The sequence below is a fragment of the Misgurnus anguillicaudatus genome, chromosome 24, assembly GCF_027580225.2.
Source record: "Misgurnus anguillicaudatus chromosome 24, ASM2758022v2, whole genome shotgun sequence".
In the NCBI taxonomy this organism is placed as follows: domain Eukaryota; kingdom Metazoa; phylum Chordata; class Actinopteri; order Cypriniformes; family Cobitidae; genus Misgurnus; species Misgurnus anguillicaudatus.
This window is the reverse complement of record NC_073360.2, coordinates 48198159-48218585: the sequence shown is the minus strand read 5'-3', so window position 1 is coordinate 48218585 and position 20427 is coordinate 48198159. Positions and strand designations below refer to the sequence as shown.

At 39.3% G+C, this 20427-nt stretch overlaps 1 protein-coding gene and 1 long non-coding RNA gene across 2 annotated transcripts in view; one reads left to right on the top strand and one right to left on the bottom strand.

Annotated features, from left to right (window-relative positions):
- Positions 1 to 20427, bottom strand: part of LOC129437205 (protein NLRC3-like) — a 578808-nt gene that overhangs the window by 425011 nt on the left and 133370 nt on the right. The window lies entirely within an intron of this gene.
- On the top strand, positions 671 to 2107 carry LOC141361525 (uncharacterized). Its single transcript, XR_012367658.1, has 2 exons — positions 671 to 736; positions 1235 to 2107. It is a non-coding gene; the product is annotated as an uncharacterized lncRNA (long non-coding RNA).

The window sequence follows — 20427 nt, the reverse complement described above, 5'->3', positions numbered from 1 at the left end:
TGAAAGATGTCCCCTGTCCCTCTGTACTGAATGACACTTGTTTGATGCCTCTGTCTCGCTGATGGACAAAGTTATTACAAAAAGAGTGTTAATGTTAGACATGCAATTCCATTTTCACCAGTAGGGGTTAAAATAGAAGTTGTGAAAGATGTCCCCTGTCCCCCTGTACTGAACGACACTTGTTTGATGTCTCTGTCTCGCCGATGGACAAAGTTATTACAAAAAGAGTGTTAATGTTAGACATGCACTTCCATTTTTCACCAGTAGGGGTTAAAATAGAAGTTGTGAAAGATGTCCCCTGTCCTCCAGTACTGAATGAGACTGGTTTGTTGTTCATAGGACCTTTTACAAAAAAGCTATTACAAAAACACCGCTCATCAAATAAAAAAACCTGCGCTTTCCCCGCGGTCCCTTGCTTGCGGCTCCGCCGGGAGAGCGCTTTCCAGCACGGTTGAGATTGCGGCGGCTTCTGCGGGTCAGTGGTTATTATATCGACAGAAACCATTGTTAATGAAGGTTGTGAAACATTATCAGCTTTGCTCTTTTTATAAATATGCTTTATTTTGGGCTCATTGCCGTTCAGTACCGAATGTGTCACGAATATCCAAAACAAAACTAACTTTACCCCGCTTCGTAAAGATATGATCCGCCATTAAAAAGAAGAAGAAGAAGAGAAGTGTTTTCGGTTTACATTCAATTCGTCCGTGGAGCTTTTGTGAGTTTACATCGATCAAATGTAAGTTTTTCTTGTTTATTTTAATATCCTAATTGCATATTTTTTTAGCCTTTCCATTATTATTAGCCTATAGACTCAAATAACTTGACGAAATACATAATAAACTGAAACGTTGTGTTAGCGGCTTAGTTACACAAATGTCACTAGATAGTGTTCTAGGAGGACAATAAATACCACATTCTTCATTAAAACAAGTAAAAATAACGTGTGTGTGTGTACACGTGTGTTTCTATGGGAGGTTTTTGTGCTAATAATAGCTTATTGAACGTCTAACCAAACGTCTTGTGTGTGTGTTTTATTTTCAGGCAGCAAACATACTGTTTATAACTATATATAATAGTGTTAATTCAAGTTGTTTTTCATATTTTATTTACACATTTATCAGTTTTATATCATCTTTTTATTATGTCTGAAACTTGTTTATTTTATATTGTGTGCTATGTGATTTTACGAATAGTTAACATAATTTTTCTGTATTTTGTCTTTTTATTCTTCTAGGAAAGCTAAAGGACCTGCTATTACATTGAGAGCATCCTGAGCAGATGCAGTGTGATATGGTAGCATGATAGAAATTAACTGCAAGAGCCTGTAGAGAGGGATAAAGTCTACTGAGAGGAACACCACTGCCTTCCTTTTCACATTTGACAAACTAACGCACCAAAATTAACCAGAGTTTTGTTAGGTAGCTTTAAATTTGAGCTTGGGGCTTGTGTCAGACTGGTCTATCATTGTATCTATTCCAGAGCAAGATTTCTACTGCAAACTAAATAAAAATTAAATTGCATTAAAAAAAACATTTGTTTACTAGCTTAAAACAACATAACATATAACAAATAACACGTTTTCTAATTGTAACACAATTTTAAGTTAAAGTTAAGCATCAGGGCCATAATTTGTATTTTTCATTAGTAACAGCTTATGTTTTGTAGCTCAACTTCTGACAGTTTTGGATGCTGGTAGGTGATAATCTGGTCATACAGATTTACAATGTTAATGTTAATCTGAGAATGGTGATTATTTGTAATTATTTCTCTTGATTCTTTGTAGACCACTGCATTGTATTTCATATCATATCAGCTGCATATGAAGATGCATAAATTGGATTGACATTAAACATCTTGTTCAAAGATTCCTCTCCTGATTTTCTTACTGGAATCTGCTCCATATTTAGCCACCTCAACCAGCTAAACCTTAAATGTAGTGAAGCTAACCACAACCAAAACATCAATCTTATCGCTTTGACATGTACTGTATGACTTTTATTTGAATGAATAATACTATAACATCTTACAATGTTGATACTTCTTTTTAGTTCCTGCTTAGAACTTCTCGTAAAGGACAATGCTGTTAATAAACTTGCAGTAAAGCTGATTGATTGCCTATTTGTTTACTACAAATACCATGGCTATATGCAAATACAGTAACAAAACTGTTTCTTTTCTATCATCCTTGGTAGGTTATTTTCTATTTTTATCAAATTACTTACATTTTAAGATTATAAATCTTGCTGTTTCCTTTTCTTCCCTAAAATGAAAGAGTGTTTTTAAAGGAATCAAAGAAATTATTTTAAATATTCTCTCTTAAATATGCAAATGAAAAATGCATTTGAAGTTTAAAGCCTTTATTTTCATATGTATAGATACCTGTACAATGACATTCTTCCTTTTTATTGCCACATTACATTAAACTGTGGTTGTCATTAAAATAATAAACTAGAAAGAAACCTGTTATACAATATAATGTTGTCTGTGCAGTGTAAGTGTGACATGCTTGCCAAGTATGCAGCGCATACTCAAAAATGTGACCTCTGCATTTAACCCATCCCAGTAAATGCTGAACACACACGGAGCAGTGGGCAGCTATTCCTTCAATGCCCGGGGAGCAATTGGGTTTAATGTGCCTTGTTCAAGGACATCACAGTCGCAACCTGCCGGCAGAGACGGAAACTGGAACTGGCAACTTTCGGGTTACAAGTCCAACCCTCTAACCACTAGGCTATGACTATGTGTATCAAAACCTGCAGTATTAAACTAATGTTTGTGTAGAGATTAAAATAATGACAGTGATATTGGGGTCAATTAATGTTTTTGACATATTGAACACTGAGGGCTGCTGGATAAAACGGTTCCTCAATCTTTACGTCCTGTAGCTTACACTTCTGTATGTATTGCCAGAGGATGTAGGTGGAAACAGTTTGGTATAAGTGGGCATTTTAACAATGGAACCGGCTCCTTTCTGTACTGTGTTCCTCTCAGTAGACTTTATCCCTCTCTACAGGCTCTTGCAGTTCATTTAAATCATGCTACCATATCATACTATGCATCTGCTCAGGATTCCCTCAATGTTAAAACAGGTCCTCTAGCTTTCCTAGAAGAATAAAAAGACAAAATACAGAATAATTATGTTAACTATTCGTAAAATCACATAGCACACAATATAAAATAAACAAGTTTGAGACATAATAAAAGAGATGATATAAAACTGATAAATGTGTAAATAAAATATGAAAAACAACTTGAATTAACACTATTGTATATAGTTATAAACAGTATGTTTGCTGCCTGAAAATAAAACACACACACACACACACACACAAGACGTTTGGTTAGACGTTCAATAAGCTATTATTAGCACAAAAACCCCACATAGAAACACACGTGCACACACACACACACATTATTTTTACTTGTTTTAATGAAGAATGTGGTATTTATTGTCCTCCTAGAACACTATCTAGTGACATTTGTGTAACTAAGCCAGCTAACACAACGTTTCACAGTTTATTATGTATTTCGTCAAGCTATTTGAGTCCACAGGCCAACAATAATGGAAAGGCCAAAAAAATATGCAACTAGGATACCAAAACAAACAAGAAAAACCCACATTTGATCGATGCAAACTCACAAAAGCTCCACGGACGAACCGAATGCAAACCGAAAACACCTCCCAGACCGGTGCACCACCCCCCGTGACCCCCCTGAAACACTTCCGTTGTGTTGTGAGATTTGGAACGCGTTTCTGTTTTTGTTCGTGTTATAAGAATTTGCAACGCGTTTCTGTATTTGGATGTGTTGTGAGATTTGGAACGCGTTTCTGTTTTTGTTCGTGTTGTGATATTTGCAACGCGTTTCTGTATTTGGATGTGTTGCGATATCTGCAGCGCATGTGTTGTCAAACTGATGAAGATGTTTTCTTGATTTGCTGGTGTTTTTTCTATTTGCATGTGTTTTCTTTCATTGCAAGGCAGTGACCCCTGACGGCCACCGTACTTTAGTCTATGATCACAGCAGCCACAACTACCAGATGAAGATCAATAAAACACTCCCAGGAGGTTCACATCAAGATTACAATATGCCCGGGATATGTTGTGCTGTTGGCGGCAGGGGTGCCGCTAGCATTTTTGGTACATTAATCAAATAATCAGAGAAAATGCAACATTATTAAACACAGATTCACAAGTTCACACTTACATATAATTTGGAGGGTAAAGTTTAATGCGTATTTGGCGTGCTGTCCGGAGGGAGGGCTCCGAGCTCGGAGTTCGGCCCGAACCCAGAGTACTCCCCCCCTATGTAAGTGTGTTTTAGAACTAAAATGTGTGGAGAAGGGGTGGTGGGGGGATGCTGCGAACTGACAACATAGTGAGGTAAGACTGCTGAGTCTATTTGTACCCTCTTAGGTTGATTGCTGAGTGCTTCCACCTGTGTTTGATTATCTGAGAATGCTTTCACCTGTGTTTGATTATCAGAGAGTGCTTTCACCTGTGTTTGATTATCTGAACATGCTCCTCCCGAACCTTGTTAATAAAACATCATTTAAAGATAAATGTGACCATGCCTGTGAAAACCCAGCTGAAGTATTTCTTTGTGATTTACTGTTTTCCACATAAAATCATCCTACATAATGTAAAGAACATTTTGTGAAAATATGAACTTGATATAATATATCAAATCTTATATCAAATATAAGATATTAAATATATCAAATCTTTATTTGATATTGACTGAGTAATGTCATGTCAGCGATTTCATTCATAGTGAAATTAATGCTTGAAATTAAACTGTGATGCTTTTATCTCACAATAAGATTTGAGGCTTTAGTCTGATTTTCAGAGACCGTCTCAGTGACATACTGTATACTTGAGCTGTTAAATGCACCAATAACATTATAACATTTAAAAATGGCGAACAACAACAATGCATCTTTTCTATACAGTTACCTTATGCCTCAAATAAGACTGCGTCAAAAATGCTTGACCAAAGCTTGTATTATAATTATTAGCATTATTTATAAGGTGAAGAACAGGTTTCACACACCAGCAGCTTCAGTAAAGCAAAAATAACAACAGATCATTAACGTGAACTCGAGAAAACAGCTACTCTTAACGTAAATGATTCTTCACACTGTTTATTAATCAACAGGACTCTAAAATGAAATGAAGGACAACTGTAGATAAACGTCTCCATCTCTCTAACAAACTACAACAACTATAGCAGATTACGACAGATTGATTTCTTAAAGCTGTTGCAAGGTGAGAAGCTTTAATATACATTAATGGACTAGTTTAGCCTTTGTTGCATTTCTGTTTTATCACAATCAACTCGATTCTCGACTGCCTAAAAATCCTTCATTTGCATATTGCGTTACAAAACATTGGAGTGTGTAACCGCTAGCATTTCTAGTTTATGTTAATTAGGTTATACGGGCTACGTTAATTAAAACAGCTTATAAGGGCTGACTTCACGTTAGAATCATACCATAAAACAGGGAACGTAAATCATCTTGTTTTTTTTTAAACTGAGGTGAACAGAGCGAAGACTTTACAGTGGAAAGAAAACTGCATTGTATTGCTCCAGCGTCACATTGTGTAAACTGCATTTATAGTAAGGAAGTGCACATATGCAGATATCATAGAAATTAGCATTAAATACACACACCTTGTTCTCTTTTGAAGTTCACGCACAATGTGAAACCGTGGATTAAAGAAGGTGCTAAAACACAAAGTTAAGAGGCTCACCTTAAGGGGATTGTGTGTGTGGGACAGTCCTTGGCTGAGGCCCCCAAAATCTCATGGGCCCTTAGAATCACCCCCCCCCCCTTACGGCACCCCTGGTTGCCGGTAACAACAGTCGTTAGAGGAACCCCGAACTACACTTGTATTCAATTCCAAAGGAGTTAAATCAGCTGAACAAAGGATTGCCTTCAATCAGAAGTGACCACTAAGATAACATAAATGCTTGTCTAATATTAATGAATAGTAACATATAAGTTACAGCTGTCACTTATACTTACAAGCCTATAGTAATGGACTCATACGCCCTAAAACACTTTTCCCTTAAACTTTTCACTTTACACATAACCTTTTTATACACATTTATATATGCCAATACGGACATTTTGACTTAATTATGAGCATATGTGACCATCAAAGCCTGAAAGATCACAGTTCTGCATGTGCACGTTTGTTCCCGCTGAGATGTTATGAACAGCAGACTTTCTTTTGTGTCCCAGCAACTTATTTTCAGGAGCAGATTAACCATATGGGCAAACTGGGCGAGTGCCCGGGGCACCAAAGTCTTAGGGGCACCAACTAAAACAAACAATAAAAAAACATTTTATAAAATTACAAAAGTACTTGCTCTTTAAGATGTAAGTTCTCCATCTACTAAGTAAGCGTGACGTGCACAACAGCTTTTTGGAAAATGATCGGCAGCAGCTAAGTGGCATAGCCAAAAAAAGTACATTAAAGCTCCACTGTGTACTTCTTTTAGTTAATTCTTAGCAAAAACCCATGTTTTCTTTCAAAAGTATGTGCTCATTCATGTGTAATTACTTCCACCCCACTAATCAAAGTATTCTTGTAAGTGTATAATCTGCTATTTAAAATACATACCGCCGTATCGCTCTCTGGCTGAATCCATGTTGTGCCTCCATCTTTGAAATACATTCGCCGACGAGGGACATTCCTGAAATTCAAGCTCCGTCCTTTCGCGCTTTCAGACTACACTCACGCTGGTTGCACGGAAGTTGCATGTGTAGGCGGTATACGTCATCAAGACAGACTTATTTCAGAATATTAACAATTATAAAGCTGACAATTATTCTTAGTTAACTGTAAATTGATGTAATATGCTTATGACTTGCGAATGTAATGCTCAGTTAATTTAAATAAACCAGGCTTGATGACGTATGCAGCCTGCGACCTGCGTAGACTGAATCCTTCGGCCGCACGCCAGGATAAACCTGCGATCTAATGCTTTGATTTGAAAGCCTGTTGAAGACATATTCTCGAGGACATTAAAACAAGTCGCCAAGGAAGCGAAATGGGGATTTTAAACAACAACGCGACAGGAAAAACATCAAGACCAAAGTCAATATTGGAGTTAGTTTTCCAAGATGGGGCTCAATGGACACAGAAGTTGCTAAGTTACTTTCTATCTTTACCACAGGTAATTCAGCATATTCGTTTACATCTATACAGTCTATGTTGTAAACTTGAAGTTTTATAGTTCCTTGGCTAACTATAGCATGGATATGCAGTTAGTGTAAACACGCATGTGGTTTTGTGTGCTCGAACAGCCACACGCCGTCTCTCCGCCCATTTATGTAATCTGAGGTACTGAGATAAATGTTTTTCATCTTTTCTGACCTCTGGCACAAACACACGATGACAGCGCTATTTTTAGCCTTTCATTGATAAAACGCCGCTGATCTGCGCGTCGTTCGTTTCATTTTACAAGCGTGTGAAAGTTGACCGATCTTATTTCACCAATATCAGAGAAAGCTCTTACATATACACGGACATGTAACGTTTACTTAAAACATAAGCATTGGACTCTGACATATTAGTTTCGCGTCCATTTAAACCTGTCATTACTCCAGCTCATGATTAAATGACAGGAGAGGGTCTCGTCCACAGACCATCTCCTCCAGGGCTGGGATAAACGATTCTTTTTTAAACGATTAATCTAGCGATTATTTTTTCGATGCATCGATTAATCTAACGATTCATTTTATCAGTCCGATTCGACTTCGATTCGATTCTCGATTATCTCCCCATTAATTAACTAATAGCAATTTATACATGTTGATTTACATATCTGAATGTAAACATTTCAATATATGTTCATTGCTCTTAAAATTTCAAAATAAAAAAGACTAAACAAGTGCAAATACTGCATTCTTAGTCAGAGGTAGCATTCAGTAAAGCGTTTGCAGCTCATACTGTGCAGTTTAGTAACAGTATAAAAATCTCAAGTTCAAATTACTTTATTTTACATGCATTTATGTGCAAAACCTCTTCAATGTGCCTTTTGATGGTCAGTGTAACTTGTATAACTTGATTTGTTTAATCCACATTGTTTTCGTGCTGTTCTTGTCCATTTAATGACAGATATAAACACAATTATAGACTTAAGAAGCACATATATTATTAAATCTCTTTCTCTTAAGTTTGTTAAGATAGACTAGGACTCATTTACTGCTGTACAGAGAGTGAATGAAAGCGCAGTCTTCTGGCAACAGTGACATATTTCATTGCTTTCTGTTAAATTGCTCAAAGTCATGACTGTTTAAAACACACTTCACATTCATGATTTTAAGGTAAAATGACACTTTTTCGCGTCAATCCACGAGCATTTAAACCATAAACAAAGCACTTTCACTTTAATTGAGCATGAGCAGCGCAGCAGAACCGACGCAGTTGCAGCACTGTTGCTACAGAGCCGCGAGCTTGCGCTGCTCATGCGGTGGGGTGCATGCTTGTTAACATGGGCGTTGAAAAAAACACGCGCCGCACGTACAGCTCACACTTGCTGTGTGAAACCAGCTTGGACTGAAGCCACTCGCGTTGCTACTATTCTACGGCGCCGCCTTTTTGGGTCTGACGTATTCTACGGCGCCGCCTTTTTGGGTCTGACGAATCGCCGCGCATATTTTGCGTCGACGTATTTTTTGCGTCGACATCGTCGATTACGTCGACGCATTGTCCCAGCCCTAATCTCCTCAGTAATCTGGAAAGAAGCGGTCGAAAATGGACAAAAAGAGACGGATTTAAACACCAAGTGTAAACGTAATGTGTCTCTCTTGTCCACTTGTGATCTGATCGACGAAAACACATCTAAATACCAAGTGTAACAGCCCCTGTGATATTTTTCCCGCGTGGATGAAAAAGGAGTGTCTAAGCTACGTTTATGGTTGTTTTTTGTATGTGATTTTAAGCGGACATATCATGACAATCAGACTTTTTACATGTTTAACATAAATCTGTGTGCTTTGACGGATCACATGATTGCAAATTGTTAATTTTTTTCATTGCTTTAGCTTTAGCTACTGGAAGCCATGTTAACCTTGACATGACAGGGCCACTGTACTAGTTAAAACACATTCCGAATGGTGGGGGCTAGAGCGTAATAATCAGTTGGTTGTCATATAGATTTTTACCGCTAGATGGGAGTAGATCCTACACAGTGGGGCTTTAAGGCACTTTACACAAAATCCCACAAATATGCAGTTTTTTTCACGCTGGTGCCGAGCAGTCTGTTAGCAGCACTAAAGATGATGTAAATTTATGCTCTGTTGATCAATCAATCACTGACAGAGACACCACTGATCAAATAAACAGAAGTGCACCTGATGAGCCGAAGCATCCAGAAATAATCGAACTTAGACTTAAACTCCTACACCCAGACTGAGGTGGATGATGAAACGGACAATCGATGGTTTGCTGTTCCTGGTGATCTGGCCTTGTGGGGGCTCATCACAGAAAACGTGAGGGAAGAGTTTACAACGAGGAGCTGCAGTCTATCAGAATCAGCTGCCAAATATCCAACATCTGTATGAGATTGTGGAATGGGGGAAGAACACGTTCTCTTACACATCAATTATTACAGTCTCGTCCCCAAAACAACTAAATTGTTCCCGGAGATGTTCACAAGTCTCTGAGCTCGAGTCCGAGTCAAGTCTGAAGTCTTTGAGCTCGAGTCCAAGTCAAGTCTGAAGTCTCGTTGTAACAAATAAAACTCTAATAACAAATAAAGAAATTGTAAACATTTATAAAAAAGAACAAAGTTGCACATTAAGTAAGGTCTAAAATTAGCATTAGGTACAGAAATTAAATTAAATGGATAATAACACTGTCTTTATTGTACAAATTAAATATTATTATTATATTTTTGAGCAATAGACGTGATTTTCTGTTTGTCTTGGGTTGTTTGATTAACATAAATGACACAGACTTAAGTAGGTTAATTGAGGTTACTGTCTCTTTATTAAGAACAAATAAGCCTAGACTGGTTTCTTAAGACATAAACAAAAATGTTTTATTAGAAAAAGAATACTGTGAGATCATTTTGCGTGTATGTGCCTTGTCCAGAAAAGAAAGATTTTATGTTGGCTTAACTTTTGAAACACTTCTCTCTGTATGTGCACTATTAAGGGCACTGAAACGCGTGTTCAAACAAAGGCGGAGCGCTTCAAGAAGAAGATGCAGCAGTCACTTCACATAAAAACGTTACGTTGTTTTTCATTGCTCTATTCAGCAAATGTATGTTGATGGACTACACTACAGTATGACACAAAGTAGCGGAACTCTGGACCTGACTGGAGCTGGACCGGACACATTTAGTTTAACCATTTAAACAATTGCAAGCCTTAGAAACAAGTTAATGATAAACTTACCCTATTTAAATTGCATATTAATCCGCGAATCGCATGCGAGGCGAACCGCGGATCCGTCACAGCACTACCCAAAGCTTCAGAAAGCATTAGATTCACGGCCACGCGCGCGGAGCAGATACGTCACGTGTCACGTGGGCAGGTTGTAGGTAACGGAGGGAGGGGTATGACAGCGAGCTCATCAGACGTTTCCTAAAAATAAACATTGTTCACGAGTCGCGCGGCTCGAGTCCGAGTCAAGTCTGAAGTCTTTGAGGGTCGAGTCTCAAGTCGAGTCTGAAGTCACTGTGTGTGCGACTTAAGTCGCACTCGAGTCCTAGTCTCAAACTCGAGTCCCCATCTCTGATTGTTCCTAAGGAATGGCTACTGAACTCCCTGTCAACTGGATTGGTTTATTGCTATTCATGCAAACTTTTCTCCTCACAAAATCATACATTTATTACAGGCTTCTGTGACTGGAAACATATTATGTAATTTTGGACAGACGTAAATCATGCCTGGCCAAACGTATTGATGTTATAAAGAGGTCTATGATCTTTTTGGTGTTCTCTTTTGTAAGGACTGTACAGAAAGTGAATTGCACATAAGGGCTGATAAACTGTCTTCACTTATCCAGTGGATCTAAATAAAACTTTGACTGATGAACTGATTCAGTTCAGACATTTTATCAAAGACAAGACCTCACCTGCAGAGCTGCTGTAAATTGATGATCAGAATAGACTAAAGACAACATTTCCTAATGTTTTTGTTGCACTTATACTGTATTTAACTTTGTCAGTATCTAACTGTGAAGGAGAGAGGTCTTTATCTACTCTAAAGCGACTGAAAAATGAACTTTGGACAACAATGACACAGAAACGTCTTTCTGCACTTTCTGTCATGACCTGATCTCTCTATTTCTTGTCTTATCCGAGTTTGAGGGATTAGGTTGTGACAGTACGTGTCTGCCCTGAGAGAGTTGTGTGACATGCCCTTCCGCGGTCCACATTTCTCTCAGGGTTCGTGAATTGTTTCCCGCTCCCTTATGTTTGATTAAGCTCCAGGTGTATGTTGTTAGTTCCCCCTATTTAATACCCTTCTGTCCTGTCCTCCGTGCGTTGGTATTATTCTCTGTTCCCTTTCCAGATCCCTGTGTTTACTCTCTGTTCCAGGTCTCTTGTGTAAGTTTATGTAATTAGTGTTTCCAAGTGTTAATGTTAGTTAGTGAGTTCTCGTGTCTGTTTATTGTTATGTTTTACCCCCTCGTGGGTGTTTTGGTTCTGTCTGTTTGTATGTATTAAAGTATTCTTTATTTTAGTCTGCGTTTGGGTTTTCCTTCGTCTTCCTAGTGTACCAGCCGTGACAGAATACCAACGCCAATACTAAACCCAGCGGACTATGGATCTGAACCCGAATATTGACTACGAGGCTTTTCGTGGTACAACACTGGTTCGACGCGGGGGAAGCAACGCGTGGACAGATGCCACGGCCAGAGGGGCATTCCAGGGAGGAAGGACCTCTTTTCCAGCCCCTCTGGCAACCATCCCGGAGCGTCGGCGAGTGGGAGTGTTCTCTTCAGACAGGCCATTCTCGTCTCTGCCACCCGTGTCCTGTCCACCCAACAGTCTCAGGGGGAAACGTGAGAGACATGCCTCCTGGGACTCATCGTCGGGTGGCTCAGCTTCGGAGTTGGGTGGTCCGGCCGTGCTGTCTCCCACTCCTTCGGCGCTTTCCGCTCCTTGTCCCAGACGGAAGACGAGGAGGAAGAACACCTCTCCCGTGCAGCCGGTACCATCTACTTCCCCCAAGTCTCCAGAGTCGCCGGCGCGTCCTGTGTCGCCGGCGCGTCCTGTGTCGCCGGCGCGTCCTGTGTCGCCGGCGCGTCCTGTGTCGCCGGCGCGTCCTGTGTCGCCGGCGCGTCCTGTGTCGCCGGCGCGTCCTGTGTCGCCGGCGCGTCCTGTGTCGCCGGCGCGTCCTGTGTCGCCGGCGCGTCCTGTGTCGCCGGCGCGTCCGATGGACGTGGAAGAATCCGTCCTTTCCGGCGGATCGGAACTGTGTTGCCCGGTTCAGTCTTCGTCTCCTGTGCCCCCTGTGCTTCCTGTTTCTGAGTTCCCTGTACCTCCTGTGTCTCCGGTGGTCCCTCGTCAGTCCCCTCCCGTTGTGGTGAACCCTTGTCCCTCCCTCCGGACTCCCCCATCTGTCACCACCACCACCAAACGAACTCATAAAACTGTAAGGACACAAACTGACTCTCATTATCAAACTTTGCCGTAACTCCCCCTCCTCTTCCATGTATTTTATTTTTGTTAGCTCATCCCAACCCTGTTGTTATGTTGTCTTGTTTACCATTGATTTTGGTTTCATTGTTTTCTTGGTTTTTGTCTCACTTTAGGTCCTGTGTTTAGTGTCTCCTCCTGAGGGCGTCTAGTATCCGCCCTTGGGGGAAGGGTACTGTCATGACCTGATCTCTCTATTTCTTGTCTTATCAGAGTTTGAGGGATTAGGTTGTGACAGTACGTGTCTGCCCTGAGAGAGTTGTGTGACATGCCCTTCCGCGGTCCACGTTTCTCTCAGGGTTCGTGAATTGTTTCCCGCTCCCTTATGTCTGATTTAGCTCCAGGTGTATGTTGTTAGTTCTCCCTATTTAATACCCTTCTGTCCTGTCCTCCGTGCGTTGGTATTATTCTCTGTTCCCTTTCCAGATCCCTGTGTTTACTCTCTGTTCCAGGTCTCTTGTGTAAGTTTATGTAATTAGTGTTTCCAAGTGTTAATGTTAGTTAGTGAGTTCTCGTGTCTGTTTATTGTTATGTTTTACCCCCTCGTGGGTGTTTTGGTTCTGTCTGTTTGTATGTATTAAAGTATTCTTTATTTTAGTCTGCGTTTGGTTTTTCATTCGTCTACCTACTGTACCAGCCGTGACACTTTCCCTGCTTGTCATTGAATCTGAACTGGTTAGAGACATAGATATTGAAGACATCATATGCCAGTTTGCTTGGTCAAAATCCAGAAAAGTGCAATTGTAAGTTGTTTGAGAATTTGTGCATAATATTACTGCATTTGTTTTGTTTGTGTTGTTCAGTACAAGTAATGTATCATTACACAACTGAGTAGTTGCACATTAACTACAGATGTTGTTATAGATTAAAGAGTTGTTTTTTTTGTGTTCAATTTTACAAAAGTTAAATGTTTATATTGATAGTTTCATTGTGAAATGTAATAATTGCTAATTCTTACAAAATCTTATAAATTATTAAGTGGATTCTTGCATGATCATTTGTGAGGTGGGTCAGGGGCACCACAAGGTCTTAATACATCACTGCTTATTTTAAGAACTACAAAACAATACATTGTAATACATTTTGATATTGTTTCACCAGATAATACATTATATCTTACCATTAAACTTCATAAATCTAGTAGAGATAATGGTTTTATGTGCACTCAGAAGATGTGATTCACTGTTAACTGTGGGGTGCAGGGCTGTTATGGTAACAGGACACAGCGTGCTATGAGAGGGATTGTTCATTCACGTTAGTAAATTAAAGCCAAAAATATTCACCAAGTTGTCTACTCTATTTATAATGACAGATATTATATTTTATTTATTTTTATCAGACATTTTTAATTTCTGGAAATATTTAATACAGAATATGCCAAAAAATGCAGAATCACAAAAATTCAACATTTTGTTTATTTTGCACTCTTATGCGATTGTGAACAACTGTACAGACTGACTGACAGCCGACATCTAACTCCAGATTGTAAAATCAGTATTTTGTCTCTGGTAAGCCTTCAATTAAACTAATAAATGTGACCATTTAGTGCATTAGATATGTGTTCACTGCCAAGACGGACACAAATATGGCGGCAGTCATGGCAGAAGTGATGTCTTTGGTACCCATGAATTGCTTAATTAACCATGAACATACCTGATAGCTTTTTGTAGATGAATTCTGGTGAGCACGTCAACACCATTTAACACGAAAGTACATCTGTGCCTATTAATAACAGATTTTAATTGCTCTTCTCCACATAGATTCATGATAAGAATGTTGTCCCACACAAGTTTTGATTCCTACTTAAACAAATGAAGTAATATAACCACACTTACAAAAAAGCCACACAATAATCCCGTAAAGCTGCTCTCTGTCCATCCTGACTAGACCCTGAAGCCACCACCAGACAATAATTTCCTAAGCCAAATTGAGCTGATAAAGTTTGGCTGAGCCGGCTAGAATTATTTGCATCAAATAATAATTCTATCACATAGAGACATACCAATACAGTCTCCTGAGGTTGAGTATAAATAGCACGAAGTGTAAAACTCGTGCAATACATACGCCAAATTCCACTTTGGCGTGCATATGATACGCAAGTCCTTCCCATTCACTTAAACGGTGCATCTTTTTTTGTCGTTTTATTTAAAGGTTTCTCAATTTTTTTCTGTTTTTTAAACCATTTTCGCTTGGGTTTAGGGTTAGATTTTAGATGAGCTTAATAAGGTTATTTAATATACAGGTTTCTCAATGTTTTTGTCCATATTTAAGCCATGGTCGCTTGGAGTTGGGGTTAGAGTTGGGGTTTGGGTTAGGATGTCATTTTTATATAACAAAAAGTTGTTCTAACCTTAAACCCAAGCGATAATGGTAAAAAAATAGCAAAAAAATGGAGAAACCAATAAATAAAACGACAAAAAAAGATGCCCCGTTTAAGTGAATGGGAAGGACTTGCGTATCATATGCACGCCAAAGTGGAATTTGGCGTATGTATTGCACGAGTTTTACACATCGTGCTATTTATACGCATTTTCAGGAGACTGGGCTGGACATACACACACAAAATATATAAACCAATACACGAGATCTATTTTTCGTCTGGTTTCATAACAGCACAGTCTTGTGCTCGCTCGTTGCTACGATACACAGAGACCGTTTCTCAATCCAAAGGTTGCAGCCTGCGGAGGTCGCACATGCAGGCTGTATACGTCATCAAGCCTGGTTTATTTAAGTTAACTGAGCATTACTTTCACAAGCCATACGCATATTACAACAATTTACGATTAACTAAGAATAAACTTTATAATTGTTAATATTTTGAAAAAGACAGTATGCAGTGTAAAAATGCGACCTCCGGAGGCTGCAGTCTTCGGATTGAGAAACGGCCAGAGACTCACAGTGATGACGACCAACTAAAATTGCTACAGAAGAAGTGATGCATTTTTTTCTCTCACTGATCTAAATGGCGGAAAGAAGCAAGCAAGGTAATTTCAATTTCACTTCTAACATACTTTCCTAATTCCTATTTATTTTTTTTAACTCTTTCACCGCCAGCATTTTAAAAAAAGTTGCCAGCCAGCGCCAGCGTTTTTCATGATTTTCACCAAAGTTTAATGCCTTCCAGAAAATGTTCTCCTTCAGATATATAAACATACAATATACCAAATGAAAGAACAGACCCTCTGCTTTCAAACAAACAAACAAAAAAAACGTTTCTTCCTACCTTGAGTAGTTCTTTTGTAATCAGCTTTTGAGTATGAGTAGGTTTCTGCAAAAACACCACATTTTGAGCAAAAAGCAGAGATAATTCCATTTTTGTGACGGACTTTTCATAGAGATCCCATTCAGAGCGATCTTTAAAACAGACACGGACATGCAGCAGCTTGCCATAGGGCAATACTTCCGGGTTTAAAAAGTTGCGCCACCTGGTGGATAATAGCGGTATTGCGGAAAGACGGAAAATTTCGTCATTGGCGGGGAAAGAGTTAAATTAGACCTACCCAGACTTTTGTTAAATCTTCAGGGCACGGTTGCACAAACCTGAATCAAAGATTGATGTTATGAACCAAATATTCTGGAACGGAGAGATTTATAGCACTGAACGTGATATAACTGCAGTAACAAACCATCGTTTCCACATTGCTAATTCACGACGCATGCTTCAGTGTACATTGAAGTGAAATGTGCAAAACTTTGTCCAAAATAATACTGATAACAGTGTGTGTTTATATTACAGTTTTTCTCAGTCTCATTTTCTCATTACCTGGAAAGATTGAGATCTAGTTAATCAGTATAACATATACATCTGTAGACATGTAGTGGCAGCTTCAGTCATTTGCAGCTATGAAAAGTTTGGCTGCAGCAGTCATTTAGGTTTTGGCTGAGCCTGCTAGCCAGCCAATAACTTCATCAGCCAGACATTATTCTCAAAACAAATGGCTTCGGGCTCTAATCCTGACAGACAATTTAAGCAGAATCACAGAAAACAAACACATGCACTCTGAGCAATTAAAGTTTACACACACATGACTTTTATTAACAAAGTCTGCTTCATTTGGAAATATTGCCTTGTGTATGCAAACTGAACCAACATTGTAGCCAAGCCATGTAATCCCCAGTTTCAAAACAAATCAATCGATCTACAGGTCTGAAAACACCCTAAGATTAACTTTTATGATCCACTTTCAATGTTGACTAGTGTCTATACATCCATTACAGATGTTATGATCTCTATATAGTCTCACTATAATCTATATGTGATTTCTGTCTGAACATCAGATCACAATCTTACTCAAGTATCTTCAGTTTACAGTCAGGATTCTTCAGTACATCAGAGATCAGCTTCACTCCTGAATCTCTTAGATCATTATAAGACAGATCCAGATCTCTCAGGTGTGATGGGTTTGATCTCAGAGCTGAAGTCAGAGCAACACAACCCTTATCTGTGATATCACACCTACACAACCTGTAGAGAACAGAGACTTTATGTAAATTATCCAAAACTACAAACACAAATCTGTAACCTCCATCTCTTCATGTAATGTTCCTATTTCAATCCCTCAGTAACAAAGACTGTGGGCCCTATTTTAACGATCTGAAACGCAAGTCCGAAGCGCAATGCGCAAGTGACTTTGTGGGCGGATCTTGGGCGCCTTTGCTATTTTCCCGGCGGGAGAAATAAGTCTTGCGCCGGGCGCAAATCAATAAGGGGTTGGTCTGAAGTAGGTTCATTATTCATAGGTGTGGTTTGGGCGTAACGTCAAATAAACCAATCAGAACGCTATCCAACATTCCCTTTAAACGCAAGGGCGCAAGTTCCATGGCGGGTTGCTATTATTATGACGGATTTGACAGGCGCACGCCAGGAGCGGTTCACAGCCGAGGAGACCGACGTTCTTGTAAGAGCAGTCAAAGACAGAGAAGTTGTTTTGTATGGGGATGGGAGAAACCCGCCCAAATCAGCGTCGGTTAAACAGGCGTGAGAGAAAATAGCCACAATTGTCTCATCGGCTGCGCCAAGCACTACAATGATGTCAGGAGACGGGGGATCCCAAGCTTGCCAGCATAAATCGGGCACGCCGGGCACACAGGAGGACATCGCTGCGTCCACCCTCACCGCTGAAAGGGTTTGGGGGCTTTGAAATCGGACACAAGAAACGCAAGCAAGGTCCAAGCCCAAAGTACACTTACAAATCAAGTTCACATACATGAAGGTTTCTTATGAAAACATTTTAATTATTTTTTAGATAAAATAAACGTAATACAGCCACACAACAAACGTATGAAAATATTTTAATCGTTATTTGCATGATAATTGTTTAACGCTGCCACACAAAATAAATAAAAACTATCACCACAATGCTCACCACAATGATTTCCCTTATCTCATGTATTAATATTTTTTATTGTAACAATTTAACTGTTGCATCTGTGTAGATTAGATAAGCAATGCGCGTTGTGCACGCTATACATTATGGTCAAGCATGCGCCCTTAAAATAGCATAATGAACCACGCGCAACGCGCCACTGACTTTAGACTAGTTTTTTTTGTTAGTAGCGCAATTGTTTTTTGAAACTGCAAAATAGCATAAGAGATGGTTTGCGCCGGAGCACGCCTCCTTTTTTGCGCTGAACCGCCCAGGGAGCGCAAGTTCATTCCTTAGTTTGCCGACGTGCGTCTGTGGAGGGAAAACCCGCTGTGCGCCGGTGCAAAATACGAAATGATACATGCGTCACTGACAAAGTCAATTGCGCTGGGTGCAAGATAGGGCCCTGTGTGTTTAAATGTCAAATAAATCCATCACACAGCTGACTATTAGTGTTAGATGTCCTAAACCACATGAACATTTCTTCTTAAATCTGTATTGAGTTCATGACTTACACTGAATACTTGATCTTCTTTCCCCAAGTGTTTGTGTTCATAATGGACAAGATGTTGTCTGACTCTCAGTTAACAGAGAAAAGTTCTAAGAAAGTTCCCTGAAAGTTCCCCAAAACGTTCTGCCAACATAAAAAGTGTTCAGTTTTCTTGATGTTATAAGAATGTTTCTGTGTTGTCTGAACGTTAGATGAATGTTAGATTCTACCATTTTTAAACGTTATGTCAATGTCATGTTTTAATGTTCACACAATGTTTAAATCAACAACTGTTTTATAGACTTATTTGCTTGTTATGTAAATGATAGAGTAGGACTGGACAATAATTCAATATCAATATATCTTGCATATAATTTTGATAACAGTGATATGGTTTCTAAACACATTTCCAATATTTCGATACATTACGGCGTCCTGTGGCCGTTCACATGTCACATGTAAAAATGCATGTCAAACACAGGTCAAGGGGCTACTTCCCTCTTAAACGTGTGGTGTCTTGTAGTTAAAGGACAAGTTGGGTATTTTACACTTAAAGCCCTGTTTTCAGTTTGTTTATGATGAAATAGAACGGTTTTGACTGAAATTTTGACATATGATGCTGGCCCGAAAACTTTCGGGTGTTTATTGTATTACCCCCCACCTCTACAATGACTGTATAGGTGCACTGGAACAATCCTTCCTAAAATGCATTAAACTTTCGTTTACAAAGACTTGAAACTCAGGGAGTGGTCAGGGGTGTTCACTGATATGCTCACACAAAAACCGCCGCAAAAGACGCCCTCCAACAGCTGTTTTAGCATTCATTGTTAACTTGTGGGCCTATTTTCCAAACGCCTCACACTCGTATATTCTTCCGTTGAGAGCTTGAATAATAGACACTCCAGCCCAGTTGGTGGCGCTAATCCACCTTTGCCAATTGCAAGAATAGAAACAACGTTTCTGGCAGCGGAGTAATACCGTACCTCACAGCACATCTAATACAAGTCAATGGAGTTGGACAATAACTATGATAAAACAGCTGTTGGAAAGCATCTTTTGCAGCGATTTTTGTGTGAGCATATCAGTGAACACCCCTGACCACTTGGTAAGTTTCACGTCTTTGTAAACGAAAGTTTAATGCATTTTAGGAAGGATTGTTCCAGTGCACCTATACACCCATTGTAGAGGTGTGAGGTGAAACACAAACACCCGAAAATTCTCGGGCCAGCATCATATGTCCAAATTTCGGTCAAAACCGTTCTATTTCATCATAAACAATCTGAAAACAGGGCTTTAAGTGTAAAATACCAAACTTGTCTTTTAAGCAACCATGAGCCGCAATCTCTGGGACGACAAGCAAATGGAATGCGGATTAAATTCGCTCATTTGTACCTTGCGTCAAATCATATCATTGTCACCACCATGCGATCAATTAATCTATTCGGGACTTTGGAGTGTTTGCTCAGAGAAGAGCTGTCAGTCACTCAGAAGTATGAGAAGGAGGTGTGGGGTTAGTTTGCATCAAGTCACAGCTTCCAATGACGACACCATATAGAGAGGGAGAACAGGAGATGAAATAAACACAAACTAAATTACTGAGAAAAATAGGCTTAAGCCATAAAGTGCCAATGTTAGAAAAGAATAAAGATGAGGAGAAAAGATACAAGTATGTATGCTGCTGTGTCACCTGGTTATGAGTTATATGTATAATATAATTAAATGTCTAGTATCAAATCACTGATTCTTGAAACTTTGGCAAAAACATGTTCCACTAAGAAAAGTGCTAATTCTGTTGGAAATTAATATTATTTTCATGAAGAAAAAGAATCAATGTTATAACCAGGGGGTCCTTTGCACATATGTAAGGTTCTTTTAGGTTTATTTTTATTTTTTATTAATTTAATG